Raw genomic sequence first — 16,976 nt, 5'->3', positions numbered from 1 at the left:
GTGATTTCTGTTTATTTGCACAATTATAAATGGCAATTTAAGTAATTAACTCCAATTAACTCTCATCAGGTATATCAGCGAGAGAGCGACTCAAGACAACACTCACGGAAAGAATGTGTGTTTTAGTTTGATTGGTAATCAAAGGCGGAGAGGCTGAACAAATTCAAAACATAAATTTCCTTGGAGCCTATAATAGTTGCAATTTACTTTTCGCAGTACAACTTATGTAAACGCTCTGGATAAATTATTTGTTATTAAAGTATTAAAGTTTGTATGTTTGCAAACCACTGTTAATTTTAACAGAAAAAGCAAGCATACTTTATGTGGGATTTGGCATGGCAGAAAGCACAGAAAGAGCTTCCCCTTTATTATCACTCTTAGGGCGCTTTCACACTAGCACTTTTGGTACCAGGGTTCGAATGACGTCAGCGTTCGGTTCGTTTGGATGATGTGAACGCTGTCTTCCGAACTCGGGTGCGCACGCGCGAACCGTACTCGAGTCCGATTAAAAAGGTGCTCTGGGGTACGGTTCATGTGAACTCGGGTATGGTTCGCTGCTGATGTGAACGCAATCGAACCAAACCGCGGAAGTGAACCGCTATTGATGACGTATAATGTGTCTTCGGTGGACAGCCCGCTGTCTTTGAAACGTTTTCAGAATTTTTGCGGCAGACAGACGCAAATGTGTTTCTGTATGTCTATGTTGAAAACAAGGTTAAAAAAAAGAAGAACAAAATTCGTGAGCTTAGAATTATAAGGTTCTATCTCCGTTTAGGGTAGTTCCGAGATATTGAGCATCAAAGTTTTTACATCCCAGCTGGCACAACTGAGATGGAACCTTTTTATTTTATTAATAACTGCTAACAAAATATTTTTTTACAAAAATAACACCACACAGGCATTAATAAACACCTAATGGATCAGATTATGTCAAAAACTCAATTTCGACCAAAAGTGGAGATAGAACCTTATAATTCTAAGCTCACGAAATGTCAACCGAGCAAGTCTATCCATTTGGGCGCCTTTTCATACGCGGTTACCAAGCAACACCATTACGCCAGCTGCAGCCTGATGACGCAAGCGTACCGCGGTTCAGATAGAAATAATATAATGTGAACGCAGTCCATCGGGGGCGGGGTTAGGGGGAGCAATCGAACTCGGGTTCGGAACAGGCAATCGAACCAAGTGTGAAAGCGCCCTGTTCATCGGTACCTTAGAAAGTTCTGTTATAATAAATGAAGCTGACTGCACAAAGAATCTCATATGTACATAATGTCTACACTTTTTTATAACGAGAATTTGCAAGCGTGCAGAACTCAGAATCCACTCACTGCTCAAAATGCCAGCGTGTTTGTTCAGTGCTAACTTAAACACCTCTGATTGGCCATTGTGTTCAAGAAATCAACAGATAGGTTAGTGATTGGCTACATTGCTCAGTGATGCAAAACATGTTGTAAAAAGAAACCTTTTACGCTCTTTAGAGTGCAAACACATATCCACTGGATCGTTTGCCAAATCTGTTTTGCCAATATGCTATTATGACAGACACAACACACTTTAGTGTGAGTTTGCTTGTGTATAAATTCGAATCTTGTGTGTACCCATACTTGTGTGTGCGCGCATATCTGTGTGTTTTTGAGATAAAGGATTGGAGTTGACAACCCTGAGGTGCTGGACAGCACCCTGATCCTCTTCATCAGACTTCCTGTCAGCAGAGAAGATGACTCTATCATTGACAGTACAGAAGTGTGTGCGTGTGTGTGTGTAAGAGAGAGGTAGAGCATAGAAAAAAAGAAGGAAAAACAGAGGAAATGAGGAAAAATATAAATAAATAAAAGAGTGAACACACTGTATAAATATTATCAGACAAGTGGAAGGAAAACCACCATGGGGCAGATTCTTGATTCTGAAGAGGATTAAAGACTGCTTTTGCGACACACACTTACGTAACCGCCTCACACTTGCACACACACGCACACACACATACACACACACACACACACACGCACACACACACACATGCATACAGTCTACCAAAGCCTCAAGTATGAGATCAAACCTCATTAATCCCACTCTGACATTGTGATCAAAGATCACTGTTAAAACTATTCCATTCTCTTTGTATGCTGTGTATTCCTGAGGCTGCTAGCATGAGTCTAAAGAACACATTTATCGTGTATTGCGCTCACACAATGACACACAGCCCCACTAAGGCCAAAGAGAGAGGGGCAATAAGGAAAAAGAGAGTCAAAGAACTTTAGAGATTTTGTATAATACTACATCCATGTACTACTTTGCTTGATATTGTTAGTCAGAAGTATTAGCAAGAGGGGGCGTTTTCATTCTAGATAGTATTGACTGGACAATTTGAATATGTCAGTGAGTGTAGGATGAATCAGAAATATTTTTGAGCGAGATTGTACATTTTAAGCCACTGATGTTGGTGTCCAATACAGTGGAAAAATAATTTTAATGACTCGGTGTGTGATGTTACATCAATTCACCGTGAGTGGTGACCTTTGACCCTTAACCATAATTCTATACTACAGTCCTCTTTATAGTTGTTTTATTTATGGCAACATAAATTCAACATGGCTGACAAATCCACCAGTGCATCATTTACTATTATCTTCCACTGCAGAGGAAAGATGGACAGCTCTCTCAAAAATACATATACTTACACACACACACTCACACACACACACACACACACACACACACACACACACATATATATATATATATATATATATATATAGTTTTTACCCACTGCTTACACACAAAATCTTTTCATGTCGCACGATTTTTGAAACCTCTCACTCAAAGTGCAAAACTACATGCCAAATCTTCAAAACCATAAGCTATTTCTCAGCCTTTGACACAGTTTTCAATTGCATTAAACACTTTTTGCAAAACACTACACACAATTCTCTAACTAAAACACAAAGATCTATCAGGAAGTGACTTGCTTTCCTTTTCCAAACACAACCAATCAAAATGCTACACTTATTCACCAGGTCACACAGACACACTCCTCACATGTGCAAACACTAATTGCTTAACTGATCACTAACCAATCACTGCTTTACTGTAGTATAGGCCTAAATAGGTCAAAGGTCAGATGATCTGTTTTGAACAATGGATTCCTGGGACCCCCCACCCCACACACAAACACACACACACACAATTGTGTTATTTACTGTATTCTAAAGAATATACTTTTGGTTTACAGTACATATGTTTATCGTTTTGTTGTATGCTACTGTAAACAACAATAAAGTTAGACCTAATAAATATTTTCTGTTTCTACAGTGCATTTGGTGTTTACAGTGTACTTGTTACATCAGATTACTTTCACTGTAGAACATTGTATTGAAATGTAGATATAAGCCTATGAAAGACCAAAGAGCTTTAGATTTAGAACAGCAGTGTTTACATGGTATATACAAAAATGTATTATTATGAAAGAAGTGTTTGCCATTTGATGCAAATGCTTCATTCTGACATGTGTTTATGGCATTTTGAATGCAGTGTTGCATTTTGAAGGAGATGTGAGGCGTTTTGCATTTTGTGTGTGCCGTTTTGAGAATTGTGTGTAGAGTTTTGAAAAAAGGAGACTTAGTTTTGAAAACCTGTGTAAGCAATTGGTAAAAACTGTAACTTAAAGATCAGGAATGGTCATATTAAGTAAGAAGCAAATATGATTTCTTTTTTCCTCTGTGTTATTAAATAATTCATGCATCAAAGACAATTTGTTTGAACAAAAATGTAAAATATTTTATTCATTATTTATTAATACATTATAAGTACACTATAGCATATAGATAGCTTTAAAATCTTTAAATCAAACAAATGTACTCATTAAAAAAATGCTATCTGTTTTTTAATGTTTTTGACAGAAGTCTCTTATGCTCACAAAGAATCCATCTATTTGATCAAAACAATGTGCAGTATTATTACAGTTTTAAATAACTTTATTCTGTTTTAATGTTTTTAAAATAATTGACAACTTTAAAAGCTGAATTTTCAGCAGCCATTGCTCCAGTCATCAGTCACATGATCCTTCAGAAATCATTCTAAAATACTGAAATATTTATTATTATCAGTGTTGAAAACATTTTAATATATATATATATATATATATATATATATATATATATATATATATATATATATATATATATATATATATATATATATATATATATATAGAAAGTTTAAAAGAATACCATTTATTTGAAATATAAATATTTTGTAAAATGTATTTACTTTACTGTAATTCTTGATCAGTTTAATGCATCCTGGTTGGAAAGATTTAATTTCTTAAAAAAAAAAACAACAACCTTTGACCCAAAACGTTTTGAACATTATTGTGTATAAAGGCTAAACCTTTATAAACCTAAAATGTGTGACTGTGGTTATTTAGTTTAGGTGTTCAAATCAAGTTTATAAGATATTAAATATTTGGAGCTTGAATGTGAATTAATGCCAGAAAGCTAGCTGGAAAGATTCCTGCAGTGGAGAAAGCTGGAACGAGATTCTGAATGCGCAAGACGCACTAAAAATCACTGAGAATATTATATCAAGCTCTTGGAGAAAGACCAGACAGCAAACTGCAATTTAATGAGAACAAATGAAGTTACACAAATTCAAAGAGTTTGATGTGACACGTTCTTTGGTGACTTGATGTGATTATAAGGGAGTAATTTAGCTTAGATTTCTTTATCACAGATTTTAATTAATTTCAAATCACATAAAGTTAATCAAAGTTAGTACATCAGAAGAGTAGGTCCCATGAGTGCAAAAACTGAAGGAACTATTGAGTGAATTAATTGAAGCACATAAACCTGAAAACTGCCAATCAAATATCCAAAAAGTCTTGAAGTTTGGTCACTGATTCCATGTCAAAAAATGCATAATGAAGTGTCTTCCCCTCGAGTCCCGCACAAGGTTCATTAGCTTCAGCACATTTAAATTCAAATCACAATTTCAATATGAATGGTACAATTGAATGGTAAGTTCAATTATACCCTTTGCAAGAAATTTCACTTATGAATTATAGCCAGATTGAATATTTCATCTGGCCTTATTGTCACTTCCTTATCACAATGTACTGATTTTCCACATTGATTTCTGACAATGACTGTGTAATGGCAGGCTGGAATCAGTTCTATAATATGCTCTTTCCTCCAGAGAAATGTGATTATGTCTAATGAATCTGAAGCTTTTGGGAGATTCTTCCCTGATTGCTTTATAACCTGATGGGAAATAACTTTCTTAATTTGACCGAATAGGCAGTTGGCTTCTGTATATGATCCCAAAAAACGATAAGATCGAATTTGGAATTGTTCTGTAACTTTACAAGTAGCCTATTACATTAGGATAAAAACATGAATAGATCAGTGAACCTGACATGTCTTATTTCCTTTACACATTATACTGCCCATAAATCCCTTCATCTCTATTCACCAAATAAACATTAATCTGTAACCTTCCTCTTATTCCCCGTGAAAATGAGCTCTGTTGAGATGTCTGCCGCCACAGGCCCTTGTCATTAGTATTCTCCAGATAACTCTCCGGCTGCTTCTGTCATCAGCGCTGTCTCTATCATAAGAGCTGCCCTAGAAGCTTTCACAAGCCCACCATCATTTCCATTTCATTCAGAGTTGTAATTTGAGCGCTTTGCCTTAAAAAGACCCTCCTGACTGATTAGCTCTACATTAGGAGTTGCAAAGTGGTTTGAATTAACAAATATTTCATGGACAAAGTATTGGTTGACAGAGCTTTTTCAAAGGGGTTGCTTTGCCTGTATACAATAAGCAGCGTATATTTGTGTGTATCACTGGGTGTTTTGACAGGCAGAGTCTGTTCACCAGCTTGTCTAAGGACCTGTAGTCAGCAGTGATTTTCTGGGATGACAGTTTGAATCTGTTTAAAGACTCCATGGGGAGAGTGACAGTGTGTCCTTTAAAACTTCAGCACACACACCTGACAAAACATATAAGCTTACAGGCGTAATTGCTTCAGAGCCGACCACTCCCCAAACTATCTGAAATTTATTTATTTTTTCACGTTTTTTAGTCCGTACGCACAAGATTTTCAGGAAATTGGCCCTAACAAGGGTTGCAAATCAAGTACACGCTTCTGCTTCCATTCTTGGCTCAAAAGCTCTGATTGATGACTTTCTGACCTTATCAGATTCTGCAGAAATGTACTTATGTTCAGATCATGCAAGGCTTATTATTAGAGAACTGAGCAGAAAACTGATCAGTGTATGTTGATGTTTGGAGATAGAAACGACATGCATGGTCAAGTAAAATTCGGCAAAAGAAAAGAAATTGTGATTGTCTTTTCTTTCTTCTTGTGACATATATCTGGGTGAAACAGCTTCTTGAACGGGAAAAAATTTAAGGTGGTACTTGATTTTGTTCATCGGGAATTGATTGGATCGTTGGATGGTTGTCGTTTGCTAAAGCAATATCACATGAGAGATAGATTGCTGAAGAGGAAAGATTATTGTCCCATCCTCACACCTACACGTTGTTTTCGAAATGCTCAAATATGATTTTTTTTTCAAGGGTAACACAAAAAGAGCTTTAAAGCTGTCAACGCTGCTCTCTTTTTTACATACAACAAAATATATGATGATTACTGTTCAGTTGCAATTTTACATGTTTTATTATATTTATTAGTCTAAGATTTGAACAAAGATGCACATTAAACAGAAACTATACCAACAAATCTTATTTTTAATAACTAATATAATAAGCTGTTGTTTTTTCTCCATTGGTCATGTCTTTTCTTGCCCAGGACAAGTTAGTCAGGACAGTCACTCTTTAAAATAAATTAAATAAATACATTCATAGATACAGAATGTGTGCATGATGTTCTTGCCCTATACCTTTGATATAAAAGTGAGCAAAAAAAAAAAAAAAAAAAAAAAAAAAAAAAAAAAAAAAAATATATATATATATATATATATATATATATATATATATATATATATATACGTGACTCTGTTACTTAATAAAGCTTTTTCTTTCCAGGTACCATACTCGCAAGTATACTTAAGAGGTTTTATAATATTTGTGAGGGCATTTTCAGAAAATTGGCCCTCACAAGTGTTAACAAATCAACAACACACTTGTGCTCTCGTTCTTGGCATAAAAGCTTGGTGAGTGGCATCTTACTCCCATATCAGATTCTGCAGCAGTGCACTTACGCTCAGATCATAAGGGGCTTATTATTAGAAAAAGCAGAACCTGATGAAAGCAAACCAGGCCGAAGACAGATTAGTAAAATAAACTATGATAGTACATTTCTCTCTGTATAAGTGCATATGTTTATGCAAGTGTACTTGTTTATGCGAGTGTACTTGTTTTGTCCTCGTATCACGTGCCATTGTAACATTTCAGGCTTTGTGAGCCCTTCATTTAAGCAGCTGATTACCACAAGCATAACCATGGCAACTGGTTATGAAATGTCAGAGTTGCACCCATTTCTTTCCATTTTCGTTTTTTGCTAAGTATTTACTTATCTACGGCATCAGAGCCACAATTCATCTGTATCAGTCAGAGGCAATTTCATCTGAGACCTGAACATGTTCCACTAGCACCATTACCATGAATGTAAATCTATAAAAGCTTTTGTAAAATAAACTGGTTCTATTTGTTTCCCAGATGTAAATGCCAGCCATTGTAGCCAAAGATGTCAGCCGAAAGGCAATCTTACAAGAAAACAAGGCATCTTACAGCATATATTTTTATATTTTAAGCCTGTGGGGCCTATTTTAACGATCTAAGTGCATGTTTTAAAGCACTCGGCGCAAGTGCACTTAGGGCGTGTCCGAATCCACTTTTGCTAGTTTAACGACGGGGAAAACCATTGAAACCATTGCACCATTGACCCGCCTTCAAGGAAGTTAACGCTTGTCAATAGAGAGTGGCCAGACTCTCTGTACAAATGAAATGTACGAGAGTCTGGTAGGACCAGGCTAGCAGTCTATTTCAGTTAGGTCAAAATAGCAACACGCCAACAATGCGCCTGAATGCAACTTTTTTGCTATTATTTATGCATTTGCTATTTAAACAATGTGGCACAGGACGTGAAAATGAGAACTGCGTCGGACTGAAACTAGCAAAAAACACTTGCGCTGCGCTTGGCGCTGCATTGCGCCGGGTGTATATGATAGGGCCCTGTGAGTTAAATGATGATAAACAGATGTGGCAGTTCTGTTTGTTTTTTGTTTTGTGGACATTTTAAATGCAACAAGGTTTGTGATGACAAGTCAGATTCATTTATTTTTCAAGTTCAAATTCATATATGCAAGAGAACCTCTAATTTAGCACCTGCTGAAGACTTAATCTATGGTAAACAACAGTTGATTGAACTTGAATTGATTGACTCAATTTCATTTTATGAACCACACTAAAGGACAATAAAACAACTGATGACATGCTGATTACCCAAGGACACGGCAAACCACATGAGGGTATTAGGTAGAGCTATTGAAAATATGCTCTTATATGCTCTCCACAGCTCTCATTTAAACTAAATTAGAAATTCAAAACTGAAATAACCCTGGCTTTAGTCCTTCACTTTCACTTTCTCTCTTCACGTCAGCAGTACATGACACTTTGTATGCTGAGGAATTCAGACTTTTTCCTTCCTGCTTGTGTTTTAACTGACTCATTTTCATAGATGCCCTTTAAAGGTCAAAATGAAATAAACCACTGATGATTATCTCAGTGATGTGGTGCACAAAACAACAAGAAACAACTGTAAACACAAACCCCTGTGGACCTCTGCTGCTGTTCCTTAAGGCGATGAACTGCAGGGACTCTGAGCTTATACTTCAGCTCTGTCAGCGAGATCCACACAATAGTGCCTCATGGGAGAATAGAAAGAGAAATGAATGAGTGGATAAAGCAGCCAGACATCACACGGAAATCAATGAGGCTTCATATTCTCAGAGATGGTCCGATTACCCTGTGGACTGCCTGTCATGTTTAGGCTTGATGTCCATTGTCCTTTTAGATGCTATCATTAATCTCTCAGTGTTCTTCGGTTCCTTTGAAAGCGCAAAAATAGAGTAAGTGACTCAGTGACTGCCTAACATTAAATGAATGTTAAACACTCCATGGTATTGAAATCGGACACAATCTGATGCGGTTGATGCCTTGTATCTGCGCCTCGTGAGATTTGGCGAGTTAAATAAGATTCACTGTACAAAGACATTTAGAAAACCTTTGAGATTTCCATTCATTTCTGTGCCATTTGGGTTTTTTTGTAGAAAATCTGGCACCTTGGATTAAAGCTGACATATGATTTGGGATGGTTCCTTGGTGGATATATAATTAACTTGCAAGCACATTCTCCTTTGTGGATCATTCCGAATGATGCCTTGATAAACGGCCACTCAGCTTTAAGAAGGTGTTGATTTGGCTTTTGTTAGGCAGTAAAACAGCTGTAATTAAAAAGACAAGAGCAACATGGCTTGTCATCTCAATAACTTTGATGAGATAATTTTCTGTTCCACCTTTCGAGAAAATTTTTGGGTGTAGAACCGAGCAATATTGGACAGGAAAGACAAACTTGAGACCAAAATAATTATGTAGCACTATAGCAACCTTACAATACCCAGCCACCCACCTCCATGCATACACTGTTTCTAACAGCACTGCAGTCCTGCTGGAGAGAATCCTCTTTGAAACTTGTTTTCTTTGAGTAGATACTGAAACTCCTGAGAGATACACTCATGGCATGAAGATGTGTGTACGTTGTTGTTGTTGTTGTTGTGTGTGTGTGTGTGTGTGTGTGTGTGTGTGTGTGTGTCTGTGTGTGAGATGCAAGAGGATGTGAGACAGGGCGAGCTGAGCTGTGTGGTGTTTTTGCTGATGTACTCATCCAGAGCATAAGGATATTTCCTTCAGTGCCTTTGGGACATCACCAGGAACATTACATGGACATGCTTATACATTCATTCAGGAATGTTCAAGGCAAGTCCAGCCTTGTCCTGTTAACCTGCTTTAGTGTGTGTGTGTGTGTGAGGGTGTGGGGGGGGGGACTCCATGCTGCAACAAAAGTAATTCTATTTCAACATCCAATCCAATCAATAGTTCAGACTGCAATTATCTACGAGTCAGAACTCATCAAAATGGTGACTTATTTGATTAGACCAAGGATTCAAGTTCAGTATATTATAATGTTTATCGGCCACAAAGGTACTTAATTGTGCCTGCCCATTTCCCTTATTTTTACATTTGCCATAAACTAATACTCCCTGAATGTTAAGCTTTAAAAGCACTAAGAATTTAATAACATAAATAAGTTTTAGGTCATTTTTAACAAATCTTAAAATCAATATTTATTATTTCACATTGAATACTTTATTGTTGTGATGCCAAAATTCACTTGTAACATTTAAAACAATTGATTTTAGCTTTCTGACTTAAAATTTTAATCTGCCAGCTGGAGTGCCCATGATCGCCACCAGAGGGCACTCTTTCCGTCTCCTGTGCTACATCATCATAATCTACATTTCCGAGTATGGGGTCTCTGCGAACAAAAGTGGGCGTTTCTAAATTTGTGGGTGTTTTCAAAATGGTGGGTGTTTATAAATCATTCAATGAAAATTATGCCCTTCACCCAACCCCACCCCTAAACCTTACACTAACTATGATTCACTGGGTTTCCACCCATTTGTTGCAAAGTTTTGTTTATCTTACATCTGCAATTCTGACAATCTTTGCTGGTTTTGATCTTTTGCCTGTTCTTTGGATTACCTTTGTTTGCCTGTGTACCTTGGACCCTGTTTTATGTTTTGATTGTTTGCCTGTTTTTGACCCTGTGCCTGTTTATGGATTATGACTGTGGATTACATAAATAAAAGCTGCATTTGGATCTTCAGCCTGTGCTTCAGGGCAGTTTCGTAACAGAAAACTTTGCCAATATGGACCCAGCAGTCACCCTAGCCCACCTTCGCCAAGGAACTCGCTCACTCAAGGACCACAACAAGGACTTTCTGGACATTGCTCATTTCAATGATATACCAGACTTTGCTCTTACTGAAATCTTCGGCTATGGACTCAACGATCCATTACACTCAACGCTGTTGAGTGGCCACCATGCCTCCAGCCACCATGACCACCATGCCAGAGTCTTTAGCCGTCATGGACGCTGCACCTGAAGCTACTGAGGCAGTCGCTAGACATTTGAGACTGGCTTCCAGTTTGGTGGACCTACCACAGATGTCGGTGCGAGCAGCTGCATCTCCATGGTCCAGACATCGCCTTTGAGACCAGGGCATCCGAATCCGTTGGTATCAAGTCTGAGGGTCTCAGAGGTTCTCCCACCATCGATTGCATTCCCTGTAACGACGATGGCCATTCTGTGTGTCTGAGGCGAGGACACTTCGTCAGTTTCTCCAAAGATGACTGCACCTGATCTAGTTTAGTCCAAGGCGGTGACATCTGTTCATGAACTCTGTCTGCCAAGATACAACCATGGAGGTGAATGACAGTCTGTAAACTTACTGTCTGTCCTATTACGACCAAGGAAACCATCCCTGAATGTCCTGACTGTCCTGTCGTCTTCAAGCTCTCTGCCTGTCGTGTCACAGCCATGGGGGCTGTCTCTGAACTCTCAGCCTGTCAAATCACAGCCATGAAGGCCATCCCTGAACACTGTGCCAGTCCTGTTATGGCCTCAGGGGCCATATTTAACCTCTGTGTGCTTTGTTCCAGTTCCGCCTGATACGTTGTGTTGGTCTACAATTCCTCCCATCTGCTGTGGTGGTCTTCACTGTGAGAATCTTCAGTCCTGTCTGCTCTGCTGTGGTGGTCTTCTGCTTCGCTGTGGTGGTCTTCACTGTGAGAATCTTCAGTCCTGTCTGCTCTGCTGTGGTGGTCTTCTGCTTCGCTGTGGGGATTTTCATCTGCTCTGCTGTGGTACTCTTCTGCTCTGCCGTAGGGAACTTCAGCACTGTCAGATCTGCCGTGGTTTTCTTCTGCTCCACTGTAGGGTTCTTCAGCCCCATCTGCTCGGCTGTGGTGACCATCAGCTCCTTGGTTTTCTCCAGCTTTGCTGAGATGGTTCACAGTTCCGGTCCAACTTGGCCACATGCTCTGATGGCTCTGCCCTGGCTCCCTGATCTGCGTCAGTCACCAGTCCTTCTTCCACCGCACAGGACTGGTCCTCCGTCCCTCCCCCTGTTCCTCCTCAGCTCCACCTCCTTCCCAGATTCTACTATCTATTGTAGGAACGTCTTTTGTAGGACTTGTGTTTCCACTTATCTGCTGCAAAGTCTTATTTGTGTTACAACTACAATTCTGAGCGTTCATTCCTAGTTCCTGGGTTCATGGTTTTGATCTTTTGCCTGTTCTTTGGATTGCACTGTTTACCTGTGTTTTTTGGACCTTGTTTAATTGGATTGTTTGCCCTGGTTTTTGACCCTGTGCTTGTTTATGGATTACGACTGTTGGTTACCCTAAATATAAGCTTCATTTGAATGTTAAACCTGTGCTTCAGAGCATATTTGTAAATATATATAATTTAAATAGAATTTTTTAGAAATGTATCATTAAATCATTGGTTACATTTACATTTAGTCATTTAGCAGACGCCTTTGTCCAAAGCGACTTACAAATGAAGAATGCAGCAAGCGAGTCATCATGAAGAGGCAAAAACAATGCAAGAAGTGCTCAAATACAAAGTTCAGGCATTGCTTACAGTAGCATAAGTCAGACAAGGGAGGATTAAAGGGATTTTTTTTTTTTTTTTAAGAGGTTAAGTGCTCACGGAAGATTCTTTTGAATGTGGTCAGGGATTCTGCATTCTGGCTGAAGGTGGGGAGATCATTCCACCAGCAAGGAACCGTGAATGAAAATGTTCTGGAGAGTGATTTTGTGCCTCTCTGTGATGGTACCACGAGCCGTCACTCAGGTTATCTTCCATAACATCAACTTATTGGTATCACTGCATCCCTATTAAAATTGGTAGACATTTTAAAATCAACCAAACTATAGATACACTGATAACATATACGCATACACGTAAATCAAAAAAGCTGTTATGATCTTGCTTTCTTCTTAGTGTCATGAGACAGACAACAATGAAAAACAATGAGAGAACTCCAACAGCATTTTTCTTGTTAATTGCTGTCACATCAGATCACTCCTGCCAGAATATGAACAATCTCCATTTTAAAACAGAGCTTGCAGCAACCATTCCTCACTTATATAAAGTATTGTTTTGAAACAACACAAAAGACCTGCATCATGGTGTGAGTGGGACTGCGTTACCTAACTGAACAACCCACTATCAGTTTACTTGCGACCTGAGTCTGGATAAGTGTTTGTATAAAGGGAAATTAAATGCAAATGAAACATGGCACAGCATCATTCAGCAATTATCTTACAATTAAAGGGATGGTTCGGAGTAAAATCAACCTATAGGGTTCTTTGCACCATGAGCCCAAGGCAAACACCCCCCAGAAGCCTTTTTTCCCTTGGTCGAACATTATTAAAGTTAGAGCTTATTTAGAAATATCAGCCGGATGGCTTAGTGCAGGCGCTAACGGATCCAAGGATGTATCTCGTAAATTACCCCACTAATAATGCCCAGAATGGTACCAAACTTATACAGTAGTACAAATAGGTTCTGTACTCATAAAACAAGGCATTGGATAGTTTGTAAGTACATCAGGAGTTTATTTAAACAACACTTGCCTGACAGCTCATGCTACTGCTAACCCGGACGTCGACGTCACTTCCGTGATTTGGGAAAAGCACGTAAAATACAGTGTTTGGCTCGAGTTCATGGTGCAAAGGACCCTAGGTTGATTTTACTCCGAACCATCCCTTTAATCACTCTGAGTACTGTAGAATTATTGGTAGGGATTATTCAGTAGCCTTTTAACTCAGGTAGACTTCCATACACCCCATAGATTACTAAATCATAGCCCACCATAAAATTGTGGTCAGTGTAAAATTGTGCACCATAAAATATGTATCTGATGCTGACAGCCAGCAAAGATTGAGTGGAACGGTTCCAAATCTTCTGTCCAATTCAATCAAAACAGCTTAATACAAGCACCCATTCACATTTTTACATGCACACAAAGCATAATGTGATTAAAGTCAGAATGGGATCTGTCTATGATTATTATGATGTGCAACAGGAAGAGTATAGGCTACATTACTCTTTTCCTCTTCAAATATCGCAAATGAACTCTGTTGATGTTCAGCAGATTTTGCTATGCAGTATTCTGCACATGAACAACCCAATTGTACCCTAAATGGCAATTTATCCTCAGAATGATTTGTGTTAAATTGCTCAAGGCTGGGCATTATACACAGCGGTTCTGGGTTTTTGTCACACATTTCTGTTTGATTTATAGACCGGTGTTACACGTTCAACCACATAGAGCTTTCTTTTCCTCACAATGAAAATAAGATCATGCAGGGTTTTTAATGTTATCGTTGGAATGATAATTATTCCTGGCAGTATGACACTTTCCCAAATCAATTTGTGGGTTTCCACTCTTAGGTGGCTCATCATTCTTTAGCAAAAGGGCCTGTCAGAGTTCAGTCTCTTTTTTTTCGCTGAGCTGATCAAATTCTGAGTCATGTTGCTGATTCACAGCTAGAACTGACTGATGACTGCATAAGAGATCTTAATTAAACTGCTCATGGTTTGAATGCCTTATACTTTACTTTGAGATCATCTTCAAATGATGTAAGCCGTGCGTGCATGATCACCTAAGAATTACTGTGCGCTTTAATCTGTGACTTGAGCTTAAGTTATTATAGGCCTCCAACAATATAGTCAACAGCATGTCAGTGTGACAGAAGGTATGGTCTAATCGCCTGATAGTACTGTGCAAAGTTTGCAAGGTATTCAGGCCATCTTACTTTTTTTTTTTTAACAGAGATTGTCTTATTATTGGGAGATGAGAGGGTCTGTGGCTTTTTACCATTGGAAAAAGGGTACGGCTAACTTGGATCACATGAGGCATAATGCAATATTTATAATTAAATTATTCATTTTCTCTTCATTCATTCATTAAAATGCATTACATCAGCATCATAGTGCATGGCAGTCATTCAAGTCTTATTATATTTGGTAAAACCTGAAAGCAAGAAAGAAAACATCAATATTGTTTATTTTCTTCAGAAAATAATATCACTCAATATTACACAACGGCACCTATTATTAAATACCACTACACATTTGCTGGTAATGAGGCCTACCTGTCTCGACTTTCCCCAGGCTACTCTACTTTCTCTTAAAAAAATAAAACTTTTAGCATAGTGAAATCTACATATAGTTTCCAACGAATGTACTGTATTTTATATCAAAGAAAAACTCCAAGGCACTCTCCTGGAATGTTAAAAATGCCTTTATTTTATGGCATAGTCAAAAAAGACTTTTAAAATGACTCCAACACGTGTGCTGAAACGCGTTGGAGTCATTTTAAAAGTCTTTTTTGACTATGCCATAAAATAAAGGCATTTTTAACATTCCAGGAGAGTGCCTTGGAGTTTTTCTTTGATATAAAATCTACTCTACCCTTTCCAAAGAGCACCTCTACTAGGATAAGTGAATCCGGGAAGCGCTCCTGCTCTACATGTTTTAAGAATGTACTGTATTGTTTGTTTAGTGAAAAACATGTTGAAGATTAGTGAACAGCCTGTCGATTCATTAAATGATATACACTATTTCCTCACAAAAGCTGTTTATTCACTGTAGTGAAGCCTCCTCCATTGATATGCATTAAAAAAACAGCCATTTGTCCAAAGTATTTGCAACGCCTCAGGGCAGCTATTTCGGGCATCCATGACCAACGGTGCGTCCGAAATCACGTACTGAATAAGTGGGTTAAAAAAGTATGTTCTATATGAATGTGTGTAGTAAGAATGTAATCTGTACATGTTGTCATTATCATATGACCTTCAGTTGTGTCACTTCACCTTCATTCATAAATCCTCTTCCATGGCATCATGGGAAAAAGTGTCCATCGAATGCGCACTTCAGAATCTCGCTGACAATAGTAGGTCATCTGAGTACTTTTCGCCCACTGTATTTACATGTAATACTTCACTACTATATAGAATGCGAACAACAGTACGCCAATAAAGTTTTTTTTTTTTTTCTGGTAGTGATCCGCTTACTTTTCAAATAATATGTATTCGGACATATTACTCTGTTGGAAAAGTAAGCAGATCACATAGCCTACCAGAAAAAAATATTGGATCCATTTGAATTTTGCACCAAATGCTATATTTTAAAGCGATATGGAGGACATTAAGAGGAGGCTGGCTTTACCGAGCTCAACGGCTCAAGCCGAGCTGTGATATAAACGAAACGCTGTATAGAGAAGGAGGAGTTACGTCACAATCTTTTCACGAAGCGTTGCATTCCGGGAAGGCGCCGCCATATTAGGTGGTAACGCTATCTGTTGCCATGGTTACTTCAACAGTGAGACTGAGAGAAATAGCGAAAGAGAGAGAGGCCAGCTTAGTATTTGTTCACATTTTAGCAATACGCCGCAGTTTCTTGGGAAGATATGGAGAAGGAGGAAGCGAAAGGAAACGGGCTCTATCGGGAGAGACAAAATAAACGCTAGGCAGCGTTATTTAGAGAAACTGCTTGTCACTAAACTGACAGCAGCGACAACGAGCGCTCAGCATGATTTCAAAAGCAACGTATTTCAGCGCCAGATGATCGCTTTTTATTTAACACAAATGAACAAAATGAATACTCTGTTAGTCAACTAGAGTTGTTTAATTTGTTATAGATATATATGTACCGCGAGCTGTTTCAAAAAGACACTTTTTTTCAATGACTTACGACTCGCATTGACAGGGCAATGTCTGATCTTTCCGCTTACATGGCAGGTCCAAATGCACATCCGATTCATATCAGATTTATTTCCACATATAAATGACGCCTGAAACCTCAAGTATGACTGAGCT

Source organism: Squalius cephalus (assembly GCF_949319135.1).
Source record: "Squalius cephalus genome assembly, chromosome: 20".
In the NCBI taxonomy this organism is placed as follows: domain Eukaryota; kingdom Metazoa; phylum Chordata; class Actinopteri; order Cypriniformes; family Leuciscidae; genus Squalius; species Squalius cephalus.
Note: the sequence above shows the minus strand (reverse complement) of the source record.